The sequence below is a fragment of the Callithrix jacchus genome, chromosome 14 (genome assembly GCF_049354715.1).
Source record: "Callithrix jacchus isolate 240 chromosome 14, calJac240_pri, whole genome shotgun sequence".
Classification (NCBI taxonomy): domain Eukaryota; kingdom Metazoa; phylum Chordata; class Mammalia; order Primates; family Cebidae; genus Callithrix; species Callithrix jacchus.
In genome coordinates, this window is record NC_133515.1 from 73,075,931 (window position 1) to 73,095,165 (window position 19,235).

General features: G+C 39.0%; 1 long non-coding RNA gene across 3 annotated transcripts in view; it reads left to right on the forward strand.

Moving 5' to 3' along the window:
* The window catches only part of LOC118147347 (uncharacterized), a 383,457-nt gene that overhangs the window by 106,016 nt on the left and 258,206 nt on the right, over positions 1-19,235 (forward strand). Inside the window, exon 1 of one of the 3 annotated variants that reach the window (XR_008476408.2) lies at positions 733-846. The exons of the other annotated variants lie outside the window; for them this stretch is intronic. This is a non-coding gene — a long non-coding RNA (uncharacterized LOC118147347). Of the gene's footprint in view, positions 1-732; positions 847-19,235 lie in introns of those variants that run through there. 3 annotated transcript variants of the gene reach the window in all.

Here is a 19,235-nt window from a genome sequence, read left to right on the forward strand (position 1 = left end):
CTGGTGGCAGAGTCCCAGACACTGGTCCAGCTACCAAACTCAGGGAGCAGACACATCTGTCAGCCAGAGGTCGGCATGTAGAACTCAAAACAGTAATTTAAAAATTATGATTCTTTTTATCCTTTTCCTTTGGTTCCACTTCCTCTCATTATTTAATCCTTGAACAAACAGTTATTGAATGCCCATTATATGCATGGTGCTGAGTTTGGTGCTGGAGTGGGGCACTATTATATGAATTAGACATTGCCCTTGAGCTTATGCTAGACATTTATGTTGGATGTACCATTTTTTCTTCGTTAATAGAAAGAGAACTGCCCTGGGAAAGTTAATAAAGAGTTTTAGAGAGTGGGCTTGCTTTTAAACTCAGTTGATCACAGCATTATTTCTGGACAGAATCTGCAGGTCTTTATAAATCTAGTCTAACTCCTTCATTTTACAGACAAGCAATAAACTCTGAGAGGAGGTCAGGTGACTTCAAAGGTCATACAAGTAAAGAATTCTTAACTGGGTTTGGAACTCATGTTTTCCAGCATATGTCTTTTTTAAAATTCCTTTTGTCTCTTTAATGCTAAAAACCCAGAATAAGTCTTCACAAAAATATCCTAGCATAAATTCTTAATGGTGAGGGATAATCTTTCTTCTCACTCCCCATCAGTGCACATAGTGCGAATGAGACAGAAGTGTGGGATGAAACAGATGAGGAGGATGGAGCAGCACATGTGTGGGTGAGGCAGAAACAAGAGAGAATGGCTTTGAATGTGACAGATCCATCAGATACACCCCTGAAGCCTGCAGACAGGATGGTCTCCAGGAGGATGTGCTCTAAGAAAATGACTGGCTCTGAAAGTGAGTGCTATTAGGAGGCTTCTTCATGTTCGTCTTATGTAATTGTTAATTTTCCTAGAACCAACATGCTTTGCTTTGCTGTTTGCTACTCTGCATCCATTCTCCATACTCCAGTTAGTTTTATTCCATCTTTCTTCAGGGGGAACTACTTTCTCCCTGAATCTCAGTTCATGTGCTTTGGGTGGGAATCACTTCTGCCCCTCACTTCCAGCTTTTGGGAGGCATGGATTCAGCCGGCCACCATATTCTTGGGCACAGTAATTGCTTTTGAGATGGACTTATGTCCCATTTGGAGCCAGGGAAAAATATTTTTTATATATTTTCTATAACTGTGAGATGAGAGTTAAGCGCTCCAGGTTTTGAACTTGACCTTGGTAATCTATGAGTTATAGTTGCTGATAGCTGATGAAACCATGTAACAAAATTACAAAAAATAAAAGATCTAGTGTCTTCCAGCTACTTCACCTTATGGAATTTCATTTTTGCTATTTAAAAAGAGTGAGGCATCAATATATTGTGCCAGAGTAGATGCCAGTAGAAGGCTGTCTCCCCAGTGTTACACAGAAAACCAGGGCTTCATCAAAATAAACTGGAGGCAAGAGCCTGGTCTTCAGACACAGTACTTGTCCAGCTGTGAACTGCTGCTTGCTACATTAGGTACTTGCTACATAGTCAAAGGAGCAAGAGTTAATTCTGTGATAGATTAAAAATTGAATATCATGAATAAGCCTTAGCTATGTTTGTAAAATTTCAGATTCTTCATCCCTTCTTCCTACATTATGCCATTTAACAATGCTCAAAATGAAAACCTTGTCAAACAGGCAGAGTAGACATATGTAACCCCCAAAAATTAGAATTATTATTTTTAGTAATAAGACTTTACACTTTAAAATGGTTTTAGATTTACAGGAGAACTGTAAAGAGTCCTTATGTACCCCACACTCAGTTTTCCTTTTTATTAATACCTCACATTAGTAGGTGATATGGTTTGGCTATGTCCCCACCCGGATCTCATCTGGAATTCCCATGTGTTGTGGGAGGGACCCAGTGGGATGTGACTTGCTCCTCCTTGCCTTGTGCCATGATTGAGAAGCTTCCACATCATGTGGAACCGTGAGTACATTAAATATTTTTCCTATATAAATTAGCACTGTGAAGATGGACTAATACAGTATGGTACAATTTGTTACAACTAGTGAACCGATGCTGATACGTACTAAAGTCCATGCTTTATTCAGATTTACTTTTTTAGCAAATATCTTTTTTTTCCCTGTCCTAGGATCCCACATGGGATATAGCACATTACATTTTGTACTAGTGTCTCTTTAGGCTCTTCTTGACTGTAATCATTTCCCAGATTTTCCTTGTTTTTGATGGTTTGGAGGATTGTCAAAATTTTGGTTAGGTATTTTGTGGAATGTGCCTGTCTTGGAATTTTTCTAATATTTTTCTCATGATTGATGTTTTAAAATTTTTTATTTTTTGGGGGGGTGTGGGGGAGGGAGGAGAAAGACCACAGGGGTCAAGTATCATCCTTATAACATCATGTCAAGGATACAAACTATCAATATGAATTATTAGTGTAGATATTAACCTAGATCTCCTGGTTGAGGTAATATTAGTCTGGTCTCTTCTGCAAAGTTGCTTTTTTTCCCTCTCACTTCCATACTGTCCTATTTCAAAGGAAGGTACTGTGTGCAGCCCAGATATAAATTACAGAATGAGAAATTATGCTTCCCTTCCTTGTGAGAGGAGCATTTTCATAAATTACTTGGAATTCTTTTGCATGGGAGATTGGCTTCTTCTCCTCTATTTATTTACTAATTATTTCTTTATGTTAGTGTGGACTAATGAATATTTATTTGATACTTTTGTTTAGAACCTGACACTGCTATTTTATTTATTTTGTTGCTTGAATTGTTCCCACTTTGGCCATTGGGAGTTTTTTCAGTTGGCTTCTGAGTCCTCTGACATAACCCCATCCATGTGGGTTTTGTTATTTTCAATTTTCAAAACTTTCTTATTTTCTAGCACAATAAAATATTCCAGTCTCACCTTATACATTTCCTTCCCTAGTCCTAGAATTATCTACTTCTCCAAGGAGCCTTTTATTGGAGAATGGTATTAGAGACAAAGATCTGGGTGCTGGTAGCTGGTTGCTACTGGGGTGGTGTTGCTTTTAGGTCCTGTCAGAGCAAGAAAATACATGTATGTAGCCACCTTGTATATATACACATATCTATAAATATGATCTTCCACTAAACTGGTCCATGGTGCCAAAAAGGTTGGGGACTACTGAATAGAGTGTAGTGCTTATGCAAATATTTCTGTACATAACCATCTGTATCTACATGTCTCCAACTCTAATCCCCATGGATCATTCTAGCCTCCTTTTCTTTCTTGTCTGTAATCTTCCACTCCAACAGTGAGAAACTTGTCTCTTACCACGTACCACTCAGTTACTTAATTTTTCAATCCCAGCGTACATGTTTAGCACTGTCAGAATTGTTAACTCATACCCCTATGGGAAGCAATTTTACCAACAGGAGCAGGGTTTCCCACCACAATACCCATCTGTGGCCTGTTAGGAGCTAGGCTGCACAGCAGGAGGTGAGTGGCAGGCAAGCAAGCATTTCCACCTGAGCTCCCGCTCCTGTCAGATCAGTGGCTGCATTAGATCCTCAAAGGAGAACTAACCCCATTGTGAACTATGCATGCAAAGGATCTAGGTTGCATGCTCCTTATGAGAATCTAATGCCTGATGATCTGTCATTGTCTCCCATCATGCCAAGACGGGACCATCTAGCAAGTTCAGGGCTCCCACTGATTCTGCATTATGGTGAATTGTATGATTATTTCATTATGTATTACAATGTAATAATAACAGAAGTAAAGTACATGATAAATGTAATGCACTTGAATCAGCCTAAAACCATCCTCCCTGACCCCAGTCTGTGGAAAAATTGTCTTTTAGGAAACTGGCCCCTAATGTCAAAAAGTTTGGGGACACTGAACTAGCATGTAGGACTTATTCAGTGCTTAGTGAACTTCTTTTCACATTTTGTCTTACAAACTTCATTCATTTCCAAAATTTGTTACTTATTTTCCCTCCATCTCCTTCAGTGAGGTTGTTTCATAATAATACACTTAGATTCTTTTAACATAGTCTACATTTCATCCTGGGATATGTCAACCTTCTACATGAATTTTAACTCACTGATCATACTTTAAAGTTCTCTCTCTGTGCTGTTAAGTATATGGTATATTTCACAATGGTTGCTTTTCCTCTTCCCGTAACACACCCATGAAGAGATCTTTCTTGGTTCTTTAAGGTGACTAACTTGTTGGGTTCCCGGAGGTAAAACCATGAAAGTGTGGGACCCCTTAAGACTATAGCTCCTTAGAGTTTGTCATTCTCAAGCTAGTACACACTCAGCCTCCAGCAGTTTATCAAAATGACCATTAAAGTGTTCCTACTAGATTATGGCTTCTGCTTTAGGTAAGCAGATCTTGATTGTGATGTCTGTATTTATCTTTCTAGATTCCAGGGTAGTGGTTTGCCCTAATACATGGATTCTTTGAAGGGTCCAAGAAAAGTCACTGATTTTTAGTTTTTTCAGTTTTCTTTCTTGTCGTAAGGATGAGTATGATGGCATTCAACCTCATCATGTTGGAGCTTAAACCAGAAGTCCATCAGAATAATTTTTGACTAGCCCCTCTACCCACACACCACCAAATAAAATTCCCAGCTCTCTGAGAACATGACCCCTGTCCTACCCATGACTGAAGGAAGTTTGAAAAGAGCCTGTCCTACTGAACAAGGTATTGACACCTGGACCCAGAACCCAATCACCACTTATTTGCCTCTTTTAAAGCCTCAGGTACTTACGTTTGGGTGCTGTGTTGCAGTGGCTTTGGAGCAAGACACATCTGGGTTCAAAACTCAGCTCCATGATTTCAGATGGGTGAGACTTAAAAGCTGTTAATAATATTTTCAGTAGTAGCATTCACCCAATTCATTCAGCAGATGTTTATTGAGCACAGGTTGTGTATCAGACATGATTGCATTAGGGAATAAATCATGTCTCTGTTCTCATGGAACTTTCTTATTGTTTTATCATACCAGGTACGAAACAGTACTGACTGAGCCAGAGACTTGCACATTAATCCCATAACATCCTGTAGGAATTATAAACAGGGTCTTGAAACATAGAGTGCTGAGGATGGGTGCTTAGGACAGTGGAGCATCCTGGGCCTGTGAGGGTGCCAGAGAGGTGAGTCAAAGCATTCTCAATCCTCTGGGAACATCTTTGATCATGTTCTTAGAAGGGTCTCATTGTGGTAATCCCAAGGTGCAAATGGGGCATTTGGAAGGAAAACTCTTACTAGTTCCTCTGTGGGAGTGTTTGCTTAATAAATTATCTCCCTAAACTCAAAAAATTATTAGGCATTTCATGGTTTTGTGGGCTTTTTGGAAAAAAAGAAAAGAAAATTGAAATCATATTCTCTGAGACAGGCTGGATATCTTCTCCAGTGGAAAATGAGCATTTTCTCTTCAAGTAGATTTCAATGTCAAGGTACTTGGGCAATCCTGGAATGGCCTCAGGGAGTGGGAGCAGCACCTAACTTAGGCCAGTGTTTAACAGTTTGATTTAAGGTGAAAATGCAAATTCCATTTACCAAGGGATCCTTCACAGAAGTTCCAACACACATTCTTTATTGAAACTCTTTCTATGTAGATGCGTATTTTCAGTTCATAGAAAACCAGCATTGCGCCTTGGGGCAATTTTAGAGGTTTGTGTAGAAAATCGTATGAATTCAAAAATATCCAGTGAGAAAAGGTTAATATTAAAAGGAAAACTCTGTAATTCCAGAATTTTGGGAGGTTGAGGCGGGTGGATCACCTGAGGCCAGGAGTTCAAGACCAGCCTGGCCAACATGTGAAACCCCGTCTCTACTAAAAATACAAAAATTAGCTGGGCATGGTAGTACACGCTTGTAATCTCAGCTCCTTGGGAGGCTGATGCAGGAGAATCACTTGAATTCAGCAGATGGGGTTGCAGTGAGCTGAGATTGTAACACTGCATTCCAGCCTGAGCAACAGAGCAAGACTGTCTCAAAAAGAAAAAAAAAAAAACGGAAAACTGAACTAGTTCAAATTTTCCCCTTTAATCCAGCCAGATAGCTTCTCTTTCTGTATCTCTTTCTCTTCTCGGCATTCTTTCACTTCTCAGATGCCTATATTCTGATGAAATCTTCTGGAACACAGATTTTCATACTGAAACGCCAATCCTATTATGAGAAACCCACACTTCTGAAGAAATAAACATGAATAACTTTAGGTCAGGGACATTGTCGCATGTTAGGTTCTCTAGAAGCAGAGCCTGAGAAAGAAACTTTGGTGTTTGTGATTTACTGAGATTGTGCCCTTAGGAAAACCTATCAGGGAGAAAATGAATCAGAATAGGCAGAGGAATGAGTCGAAAAATATCTTCACATGTATCCCAGAACTTAAAGTATAATAATAATAAAAAAGCAGGGATAAAACGGAATCAACTGGGCAAAGGATCAAATCAAAAAGATACTGTATGATACAAATCCAGAGGGTAGTTGGATATTGAGGCTGGAGTGTAGAGACTGAAATGAAAGATAATAGAATTATGAGCCTAGGTACTCAGAGATTGGGTGAGGCCATTGAAAATAATGTAGGAATTCCCATTTCATTGTGGAAAAGTGATAGGTTCATTTTGTGAAGTGTTAACACAGGTTGAGTGTTATCTGAAATGTTTGGGATCACAGGTGTTACGTATTTCAGAGTTTTTTAGATTTTGGACTATTTGCATATACATAATGAGATCTTGGGGATGAGATTCAAGTCTTAATACAAAATTCATTTATGTGTCATATGTACCTTATATACATAGCCTGAAGATACTTATATACAATATTTTAAATAAATTTGTACATGAAACAAAAACAATAAAAATGCTGTAATATCAGGAAAAGCCAACTGACTCTGTGTGTGTGTGTGTGTGTGTGTGTGTGTGTGTGTGTGTTGTGGGGGTGGGGAGGTGGGGGATAGTTCTAGCTAGAGCATAACTGTTATGGTAGTGTCAACCCCTTTGGGGCAGCTTTTGATACCTCTGAATTTGACACTCTGTGGTCAATTGCTGGCCATAGGCTTCTGTGTCTATTGGGGGTGAGGAGCATAATTTCTATGGTAGGTGGCTCCTATCAGCCAAGGGTAGTTCTCCGTGGAAGGAGGGCAGCTGTGAGCCATTAGTAGACAATAATCCCACTAGCAACACTGTTCTTTATATAGTCCTATAAAAGAGATCTGGATAGGGCACCAATAGCATCTACTCAAGGTAGAAAGCAAATAATATGAACTTGGAACAACTTGTAAGAGAAAGCAAGAAAACAAATAAAAATTACTTGGGTTTTGTTAAAAGGACTCAGGAACCAAGTTGAATAGGCTTCTACTGACCAGAAATAGAACAAGATGACATTGGTTTCAAACATAAAAATATATTAAAACCCATGAATATCTAAAGATTAAAAAAAACCCACACAATAACAACAGCACACCTCACCCCTTAACTTGGAGGATGCTAGGCCTCCAACTCCTTGTTCTTGTTCTAGTAAGCTGGTATATAAAGGAAAAGAATCAAGCATTTGTTTAGCATTTCCTGTAGGAACTCCATTTGGATAACCAAATAGTTGCTAAAAAGTTTTTCCTTTAGAATAACTTGAGTTAACAAATTAAGAAGGAAAGATAGCCTTAAAATATCACCACTTTCAACCTCTAATGAAATAATGAATCTAAGAAATAATCATGGCTAAAACAATTAAATGAAAAGCTGATGGAAAAACCCATCATAAATGGGGAAACCTAATTGATGGATCAGGCTGTAAACAGCTAAATCCATTGATCAATCTCAATGGCACACAAAAACAGGCAAGCTGACATCTAGGCGTATTGATGCTGTGCAGTAGGAAGCACACAGTACCACCTGGGAAATACTCTTGTCTCCCAAAGTCAACTAAGTCTAATCAAGCCTCTGGGTCTAACTACAGTTTGCAGGAAATACAGGAACAGAGACGTATTAAATGGTGTTAGCAAAATTAGCAAATCTGAATGAAAGGAATTCTATAGGACAAACGATGAAGTTTCTTAAATAAATTCATTTTTAAGAAAAGGAACAGGGAAATAAAATGTGTAGGGTAAAAATGATTTTTAGAGGCGTATCAACCCAATAAAATGTGTGTACTTTATCTGACTTCTGATTTGAGGTAAACAACTATAGCAAAGAAAAAATTGTGAGACAATTGGAGAAATTTTAATATTCCTGAATATGTAATAATAGCAAAAATAAAAAAAATTAAAAAGTTGATATGATCATATTATTGCTTGGTTAAAAAGAGTCCTTATATGTTAGAGGTAAATACTGATGTATATATCTGAGATTTGTTTCACAATAACCCAGAGTAAGAGAGAAGTAAATGTGGGTATAAAAGAAACAAGATTGGCTATCAATTGACAATTTGGGTGGGTCTGAGAGTCAATTAAATTTATTATGTTCTTTAAATTTTTTGTAAGTTTAAAATGTTCTATAATCATATAAGTGAAAAAAAAACCCAGATGTATTGTAGTTTTATTTTATTTATTTATTTTTTGAGACAGAGTTTCGCTCTTGTTACCCAGGCTGGAGTGCAATGGCTTGATCTCGGCTCACCGCAACCTCTGCCTCCTGGGTTCAAGCAATTCTCCTGCATCAGCCTCCCGAGTAGCTGGGGCTACAGGCATGCGCCACCATGCCCAGCTAATTTTTGTATTTTAGTAGAGACGGGGTTTCACCTTGTTGACCAGGATGGTCTTGATCTCTTGACCTCGTGACCCACCCACCTTGGCCTCCCAAAGTGCTGGGATTATAGGCGTGAGCCATCGCGCCCAGCCTTGTAGTTTTAAATGTGAAAGATAAAATTAAATTTCTGGAAGTATAGGAGAATATCACTATAACCTTGGGGGAGAAAAGAGTGCTAACCATACAAAATTAGGATTCTTTATTCATTAAACGAAACCATTAAGAAAGACAGAAAGCAAGCTATTGAGTGATAAAATGTACTTGCAATATATATGACTGCAAATAACTCATATTGACCAAAACCAAAATGCTCCTACAAATCAATGAAAAACAACAGAGAACCCAACAGAGAGTGAGAAAAATACATGAAAACACCCCTTTCCCCAAAAGGATATCCAACACCCAAGAAGGAAGAAAAGTTGCTCAAACTCATTAATCAACGGGGAAATGCATATTCATATCATAATGCTATATTTCTACTTACTTGCCAGACTGAAGTGAAAAAGATCATACTAATTCTTAGTGAAAAAGTGGAACTAGTGGAACTTTCACACAGCTGCTGGTAGAAGACGTAAATTGGTAATATCACCTTGAAGAAGTAGCAGTGTCTATAAAAGCTGAACATACCTTATGCATACCCTATAACCTAACAATTCTACCTCTCAGTATATATGCCCAAAACAAATGTGTATAAACGTACACTAAGCATTCAAGAATGTTTGGTGCAACCTTATTCTTAATAGCATCAAACCTGAAACAACCCAAGTGTCCATTAATAGAATTGCTAAATAAATTGTAATATATAATACTATGCACTAATAAAAATTAAGGAATTACTATTTCATCATTCCCGTACAAAAGCAGCAAGACTAATCACAAGTTTCTAAGTTTCTGTTGAATAGTAACAGTTTCTAAATTTCTGTTGAATGGGTCAATAATTCACTAGGAAACACATATACCCACAAAGGATGGCCACAAAAAAATGTCCTTTGGACAAGAAGAAACCAGAACAAAGCCTTCTACTTACTGCCATTTTATCCCTCCTGATGGGTCCTTTAGACAGGGAGTAGGTGCTCTAGGCAGAAATGCTTCTGCATCATTCATCATTATTATTATTACTTTTAAATTATCTCTTGAGTGTTCAGAAGATTTGAAAGTAGAAGTGGAGAATTCCCCTCTTATGGCCCTGGAAAGAATCAACATAGTGGGCAGAGGCATTGCATTTTCTTTTCTGGGGCTTTTTTCCAGGCTCTTGACATTCACTCAACTTAAGAAAAATAGATTTTTTTTTGCCATTCCTTCTGGAGACATTTCTGAAAGGCAGATAGAACTTAAATATTTTCCTAGATAGTTCTAAGACATTCCCTAGTTGAATATGATATAGCTTAGTGTTTTTATTGCCATACTTTCTGTACTCTTAATCTCCCTACTAAATCCAATCCATAGCACTTTTCATAGTTGTTTAACATGGTGATTATTTGTTTAGGGTCTGCTAAGTTCCATGAAGACTGAGATCATGGCTGTTTTCCCCACTTCTGACTCCCCAGTGCCCATTGCCTTATCTGACACATAGTAGATACTATAATGTTCATTGAATTAATCAAGATTAGCTTATCATTGGTCTGACCCAATAAAATCAGGCCAGTTTTATGCTGTAATTCAAAATGAATTTATCCTCTTTCTATACACAGTTCTAAGAAGCTCATTTACCTGGTTTCCAAGTATATAACTGGTCAAAATTAAGACAGATATATAAATCATATATCTATGTCTATATGTCTGTGGTATATGTCTGTGTCTATGCCTATGTCTATATGTCTACATCTATATGTCTTTGTTTATACGTCTGTCTATATGTCCATGCCTATGTCTATTATGTCTGTGTCTATATATCTATGTATATATGTCTATGTTTCTATGTCTATGTGTCCATGTCCGTTGATATGTCTGTATCTATCTATATCTAGCTGACTATGTCATTATATGCCTATGTCTGTGTGTCTATGTCTGTGTATCTATTTCTATGCCTATGTGTCTATTTCTGTGTCTACATCTATATATCTGAGTCTATTTGTCCCTATTTCTATGCCTATGTCTGTATGTCTATATGTGTCTGTGTCTATATGTCTATATCTCTGTGTCTATGACTATATCTATATTCTATATCTATATGTCTTAGATGTGTCTATGTCTTTGTCTATATGCCTGTGTCTATGTCTATATGTCCCTATCTATATGCCTATGCCTATGTGTGTATGTGCCTATGTCTATGTCTATGTGGCCTATGTCTGAATCCCAGGCACTGAACGAGTAATGAACTTCATAAATTTGTATTAACAAATCTGGAAACAAATCTCTTCTACCACACAAAACGTATTGACTTGGTTATACTTCTTATGTTGCAATATCAAGCATCCCATGGTTTACTGTTTTGTTATTGTATGCTCACTGTTAAGGATAAATTCTCAATCATCAGGAAGCCTCTGCTAATCTAATAGTTCTCAGACCTCAGAATTTCAGAATTGGAGGAAAGTTTTTTTTTTTTTTTTTTTTTAATTAAAGATTCTGGGGTCTAACCACTGATCCAATGCTTGAATCTCTCTTCCTCCAGAAACGTCACTATCACTCTTGTGAGAAATGCTGAATCACAGGTGTTAACCCAGATCTGTGGAGTAAAAATTTGCTTTTTATCAAGACCCCAAGACGGTGCATATTCACAGGAAAATCTGAGAAATGTTGATAGAGACCATCATGAATACTTCCTGTAATTTGAAATGTACTGCATTTTGGAGAAGTTTATCTTGTTTTAGCAGATTTTTAGAATTCAGTTATTGAGCCAAAACCTTTTTGTCAGTTTCTTTCTTTCTTTTTTTTTTTTTAACATAATCTTTATGTCCTTGTGTACCCATTATTTAGCTCCCATTTATAAGTGAGAACATGTGATATTTGATTTTCTGCTGGGTTAGTTCACTTAGGATAATGGCCTCTAGCTCCATCTATGTTACTGCAAAATGCATGGTTTCTTTCTTTTCTATGACTGCATAGTATTCCATGGTGTATATATACCACAGTTTTCTTTCTCATTTGTTCCTGGTTTCACATCCAAGGCCTTGCACAAGGCTACTTCATTTTGTTACATGACAGTTTTTCAAATATCTCAGATGCAGTGCCACTTAGAATTTATCTCGTAGAATATCAGTTTTTGTAAGATATTCTGTGGAAACAAATGGTTCAGCGTTCCTCTAAGTTACAACCATGTTTTATCTTGCAGAGTCTCACTTGAGGCTCTGGAGAGTAAACAAAACAAAACAAAACAAAACAAAACTGCTTACTTTTGCTTAATCCAATTTTCTCAAGCTCACTTCTTCAGGAAAACTTTCCCACTTATATAACAACTAGTAACATCATCAAGATGAACAGTATACATTTTGGGAAAAGTAGCTCTCTTGGCTGGATGAATAATGGCCCCCAATAATAATCAGAAATTGATTTCAAAATAATTAATTTTAAGTGACTTCTGGGAAGAAAGACTTAGATGCTATGAAAATCCATTCCCTCTTTTTCCTAGGTATATAGCTAGCTTACATTTCTGAGTTTCTTCTGAAGTTCAGTGTAGCTAATGAGATGTGAGGGGAAGAGCTGTGCCTCATTCCCAGGTCTGCCCCATTAAATCTCCTAAATCTAATTCTATCTGCTCTTTACCTCCCTGCCTACAGCATATTGATACCATGATTCAATTACCTCCCACCAGGTCCCTCCCATGACATATGGGAATTCAAGATGAGATTTGGGTGGGAACACAGCTAAACCATGGCACCTGATGATTAGCGACATTGAACATTTTTTTCATACGTTTCTTGGCCATTTATATGTCTTCTTTTGAGAAATTTCTATTCATGTCATTTGCCTACTTTTGATGAGATCATTATTTTTTTCTTGCTAATTTGTTTGCGTTCCTTGTAGATTGCAGATACTAGTCCTTTGTTGAATACATAGTTTGCAAATATATTTTCTTCCATTCTTTGGGTTATCTGTTTACTCTGACAGTTATTTCTTTTGCCGTGCAGAAGCTTTTTAGTTTAGTCAGGTCCTGTATGTTTATTTTTATTTATGTTGCATTTTCTTTTGGGGTTTTAGTCACGAATTCTTTGCCTAGGCCAATGTACAGAAGAATTTTTCCAAGGTTACTGTATTAGTTGGTTTACACACTGCCGTGAAGTGACACCTTGAGACTGGGTATTTTATAAACAAAAGAGATTTAATTGACTCACAGTTCTGTATGGCTGGGGAGGACTCAGGAAACTTACAATCATGGCTGAAAGCAAAGGGGAAGCAGGCAACTTCTTCACAAGGTGGCAGGAGAGAGAGAGAGAGCAGGGAAACCACCACTTATAGAATTATCAGATCTCGTAAGAACTTACTATCACCAGAACACAAAACTGCCCCTGTGATCCAATCACCTCCCACCAGGTCCCGCCTCACCATGTAGGGATTACAGTTTGAGATGAGATTTGGGTGGGGACACAGAACCAAATCATATCAGTTATCCTCTAGAGTTGTTATGGTTTCAGGTCTTAGATTTAAGTCTTTGATCCATCTTAAGTTGATTTTTGTATAGGGTGAGGGATAAGGATCCAGTGTCAGCCTTTTGCATGTGGGTAGCCAGTTTCCCTAGTGCTGTTTGTTAAATAGGATGTCCTTTCCTCAATATATGTTTTTGTATGCTTCATAGAAGATTAGTTGGTTGTCAGTGTTTGGCTTTATTTCTGAGTTCTCTATTATGTGCAGAATAATATTTTATCTTTATTTTTCCCTTTGTCCTAACTTTGAGGTCTTTTATACTTGACAGCTTGGGATGGTGGTATTGAGGGATGGGTTATTGGAAAACTAGGCCACCCTTAAAGAAATCTTTAAACCATTCATTATGTCTTCTAGAAGGCAGAAAGCACTATCCCTGCTTTCTTTTCTTTCTCATCAGGATGATTTATGGAGGCTTCTGAATTATTGGGATTGCAGCAATGTTTGCTGTTCCCTGGGTGCCAATACACTGCCATTAAGGAACTGACAGTCTTGTAGTTTCCCTCACGCATGTCCTCATTTTCAAAGGCATGCACTGTGAACCCAGAAACCCTCAGGAAAAAACCATATCAGCAATTTGGTATGGTCAGAAAAAAATAGAAGAGTCTGGAAACAGAATGGACCAGAGCCTATTATAGCTAACACATGTACTCTTCACCAATATTGCACAGATGTGCAGTGCTAATCTATAATTCGGAGTATATGCTTCTTCCCATTTTTGGTTTGTACAATGTCCCATAAGGTAGATGGGCTCATATTATGGTTCTCATTTTTTGAGGGAGCTGAGTTTCAGAGGAGTTAAGGAGAGTGCCCTTGGTTGTGTTAGGTAATGAATTACTTGGAGAAATGGGGCAAACTCATCAGATACAGTGAGCTGCGTGAGTTTCCTCTTTTCTTGAGGAAGCAGGAGTAAGAGTAGGGTTAAAGCAGGAAGGACATGGGTGGCTTTGGGGGGATGTGAAGATCCTGAAATTACAGACAAACTTTATGTGTGCCTGTGTACATTTTACTGGAGAGAGATCTAGCTTTTGAAGGGGCTGGAGATTCCTATGTGATTAAACACCAGTGTTCAAGGATTCTATAGCTATAGATCTTTTTGGACTCTACTGAATTGACAGCCAAAGTTTTGCTACAGAAATTTTGCTTTGTATAAGAGGGAAAGGGTACAGAATCTTCTTAGGCAGGATTTCTGCCTTACTGGACGTTTACACAAAACAACATAAATTTCCATTCTTATAATCCTAGAGAATCCCCTCAGATCATGGTGATCAGATTTACTATCTTGCAAAAAAATAGCAAGGGAAAGACTGCCATTCTAAGAAGAAAATGTGTAGCATTAACAAAATCCTGTGGACTCATCCCAGGGAAGGTGTATACAACTCAGAAAGCTTTCTTTTTGTATACAGATGCCTATAGAGCCAAGCTACTGAAGGCAGCCACAGTTGATAGGGTATCAGATAAGGGAAATGGAGACTTAGTAATTTTATAAACATTTCTTTCCTTAGAATTTCAGAAGGTCTGCCAGAGCCATGTTCACAACTCTGGCTCCTAATATGCCTGTCCTATGGACAGTTTCACACTGACAGTTTCATAAGCACAATTGGTGCTTAACCAAGCGTGGACTGTGAGTGAAACCACTGCTGTGGGAGGGCTATTTGCTCAGGGCTCAGAGTCTTTTGATGGAGAGATTGTGATGAAAAAGAGCATTATTAAAGTGATAAAATTCATTTTCTTTTCTTGAATGTAAATATTAGACTACTTGGGGTACCCACCAAGGGCGAGCTGTGGAAGTCAGTTGTTGACATCAGCTGCTGGTTTTGTATTTTGGTCTCAGAAATTGACTCTAGGTAAGCTCCTTTCTCTAGTTGAGTAATGAAGTAACATTGATGATATAGGGAAATCATTTCCATCTGTGTAATTTGAAGTTCTAGGCACAGAATGTAATGTGAGTGAGTGATGGGGTCAGGAGCCCCAGGAGGCTGCCTGTTTACATTGAGGGAGTCTCTTGCCTTGTGTGTCTTCACAAGAGATTAGAATTTCCTAGATGTGATCACGTGATTGCTGTCAACTTCATAGCAACCAGAGACTGGATCAAATTTTCTACTTGGAATGTAAAATACCTTCAAGAAACCAAAGTGAAATGAAATAACAGACAGAATATATCTTTATATTCTTTCTTGTCCCCTTCATCGCTTACTATACCCACTGATTGTGAAAACAATCTTTACCTCGACGTTCATCTCTCTGCCTTTCTAGAACTTATCAACTCTTGGGTCGGCTACATGTACGTCATGTACATTACTTTGGCATTTGCAGCCATGCCTGGGGTGTCACTCTTATTCTAAGTTTTTTTTTTTTTCTTTTTTGATATGGAGTCTTGCTCTGTCACCCAGGCTGGAGTGCAGTGGTATGATCTTGTCTCACTGCAACCTCTGCCTCAGCCTCCCGAGTAGCTGGGAATACAGGTGCCCACCACCACACCCAGCTAATTTTTTTGTATTTTTAGTAGAGATAGGGTTTCACCATGTTGATCAGGCTGGTCTCGAACTCCTGACCTCAGGTGATTTGCCTGCCTCAGCCTCCCAAAGTGTTGGGATTACAGTAATTTGCCCACCTTGGCCTCTCAAAGTGCTGAGATTACAGGCATGAGCCACTGCACCCAGCCTTATTTTAAGTCTTAAATCCTGTTGTTGGTCAGGTTCTTGAATATTTTGCTGCCGCTTAAATGAAAGAGATTGAGATTCTAAATCTATTTTCCTAAAGAAGGTAAGTATATATATAATATATATATTGATTAATCCAAGCAATGGAGCTAGTACTTGGAGCTGCAGAATAGAGGATAGAGACAGATGAGACACTGTCTGTGAGGCTTATTTTTTTAGTTAGAGGACATGAATTGTAGTGCCAAATATATTAGTCCGTTCTACGTATGGACTTTGGGCAATTCAGTTAGTCTTTTCTGAGCCTCAACTTTATCTTTAAAATGAGAATAGTGCATGCCTTGCCTGCCCTATTGTGTAGTTATAAAGACGAATGAGGTAATGACTTATTTAAACATAAGATGGAATCTCAGTCAGGAAAGGCTGGGTTATGCTCTGGTGACAAACAGCTTCAGAATTTCAGGTACTTAATGTAACAAAATTTTTTAACTTTTAATTTTTAATAGATGGGCTAAAGTGCTGGGATTATTGGTATGAGATACAGTGCTTGGCCAAAGTAACAAAAGTTTATCTTTTCCTGCCACTATTAAAAAATGGCTGTGTTAGCTGGGTGCGGTGGCTCACACCTATAATCCCAGCACTTTGGGAGGCCAAGGCTGGTGGGTCTCTTGAGGTGAGGAGTTCAAGACCAGCCTGGCCAACAGGGTGAAACCCCATCTCTACTAAAAATAGAAAAATTAGCCAGGCGTGGTGGTGGGTGCCTGTAATCCCAGATACTTGGGAGGCTGAGGCAGGAGGATCACTTGAACCCGGGAGGCAGAGATTGCAGTAAGCCAAGATCATGCCACTGCACTCCAGCCTGGGTGATAGAGTGAATGAGACTCTGTCTGAAAAAAAAGAAAAAAAATGGCAGTGTTGGATTGACAGGGGGACTCTTCTTAGCTAGGAGATCCAAGCTGATGAAGATATCATCTTTCTGTTATGCTTTGTAGTCCATATCTACCCACCATATGCTTCCATGATTACTGCAGCAGGAGCAGGGGTTTCTGGAGAGTCAGATATTGACAATTACATATGCTGGCTAAAAGTGACATTCACTTCTGCCCATGTTCATTGGCTAAAACCAGTCACATGGTCTTATCTAGTTTTAGAAGGTATGAAGTTATTTCACAAGAACATCTTTAACTTCAGTAGTACCCACCATAGGCGGTATTGCTGAATTTCAGATTCTAGATGCACTTTCTTCCATTTTAGAATCTCTGAAATCGGGATGAGTTTTACAATGAATATCATTTTATAATGACCATAGGCCATTCTTTCATATTTTATCTCTGAAACCAGAATGTATTTCACAGTTGGTGGTATTTTAGGTTTTATGATAATATGGTATTATTGCTTTTCTTCTCAAATGCTTGGCCTCAAGTGATCCTAAGGGACCACGACTCATGACTGGAATGAAGTCTGTAACCCCAGAAGTGCTGGGTAGTGTCCTGGTCACAAGCGTAAGCTCTAGGCTAAGACCTTTCTTGCAGCTTCCTTGAACTTTCTTGTATCATTTGGGAGGGGCACAGTGTGGAGCCAATAAGGGGAGAGAGATTTTTGAGACTTAATACCCCCAGGAATGGACAGTCTTCTTCTGCCTTATCCTGACATTGGACTCCATTTCTGAGACAAGTTTTTGAAGCTATGGGTGCCCATAAAGCTTCCTCAATGCCAGTGAGTGCGTCTTTTTCCTCTGTCGAATTAATTCCCCAGACATCCAAGGGTGTCAGGATAAATGCTGATTTATGATTCAGAAATCCCATGTCTGCTGTTGAAGAAGGTGGGTACCAGCTCCTGTCTGAGCCAGTGTCAGTGTACTCAACCTTGATCTGCATCCCTCTCATTGCCTTTCAGATCCTTGCCTTGGGATGTGTGATGCTGCATTCCCTCTCTTTCCTCTTTTCCCTCTCATATGTAAGTTTCTATATATATATTTGCATAGCCGTGTGCTCAAATTACAATGTCTGATCAGAATTAAGCGGAGAGTCTGAGGGTTGGGGGATAGAGAGAGTGGGGAATGAAATGGAGGCTGGGCTGAAGTAGGGAAAAGAAAGCACTGGTTCATTCTAGGGCTTATTCCCAGACTCTGTGGGTCTCCTGGGCTCTAGGTCATGCATCACAATGCTTTATACACATTGTGTGTATAAATTAAAAAAAATCACATTAATAATGTGATTTTTGGCAAAAGGACTGAGGTTAACCTTCCACACTATTCTGATTTGCATCCCAGGCAGGCTTTTATGTATAATTTGGTATTTAAAATTTTCAATTATATCCAAGATAATGACCTTTAAGAGAATGAATTGCTGAATAAAGGCATGCCCTTTTTTTCTTTTTGGAGCTTCCTGGTGACACATCTGATTTTAAGTTAGCTGTAGCTCAGCACTGGGTTCTTGCCTGCTTGGAGGCTGCCTGAGGCTTACCCTGGAGCCAGGGAGCCTCTTTCTGTCAGGCCATGCTTGCTGTCAGGAGTCGGGGGTTATGTTCTTGTCTAGAGCCCTTTTAGTTTGAGCTCCTACTCAGATTTCCTGGTTCTTGACACTTTCCTTCTCTTCCAGCCTCTGCTTCTGAATGGGCTCACTGGTTTGTGTTTTGTTGGAGGCATACTTTGTTTATTTTTTAATTTAATTTTATCTTTTGATACAGAATCTTGCTCTGTTGCCTGGTTGGAGTACAGTGGCGCCATCTCTGCTCACTGCAACCTCTACCTCCCGGGTTCAAGCGATTCTCCTGCCTCAGCCTCCCAAGTAGCTGGGACTATGGGTGTGCACCACCATGCCCAGCTAATTTTTTTTTTTTTGTATTTTTTTTAAGTAAAGATGGGGTTTCACCATGTTGGGCAGGGTGGTCTCAATCTCTTGACCTTGGGATCCACCCACGTCGGCCTCCCAAAGTGCTGGGATTAGAGGTTTGAGCCACTGCGCTGGGTTAGAGGAAGACTTTTAATACTGTGCAGTTTATGGGCCACTGCCTCGTGGCTTCTGGGTCTAGACACTGCCTGGTGCTATGTCAACCTCCTGTCCACCCCACATGCCCCATGTGTTCCAAAAAAGCTGCCTCTCTGGCTTTGCTTTGGCCCTCCTACTGGCCTCAGGTTGCTGCCTAGGCGTAGTCTTCTGTGTTGATGCCAGTTGGGTCTGCTCTAGCCCCTTCCTACTGCAGCTCCTTGAGGGTGTGGAATGTCTCTTTGCTTCTTGGGGCTTCCAAAGCATACCACACTGCTTGCTGATCTGCTCCCAGCCTG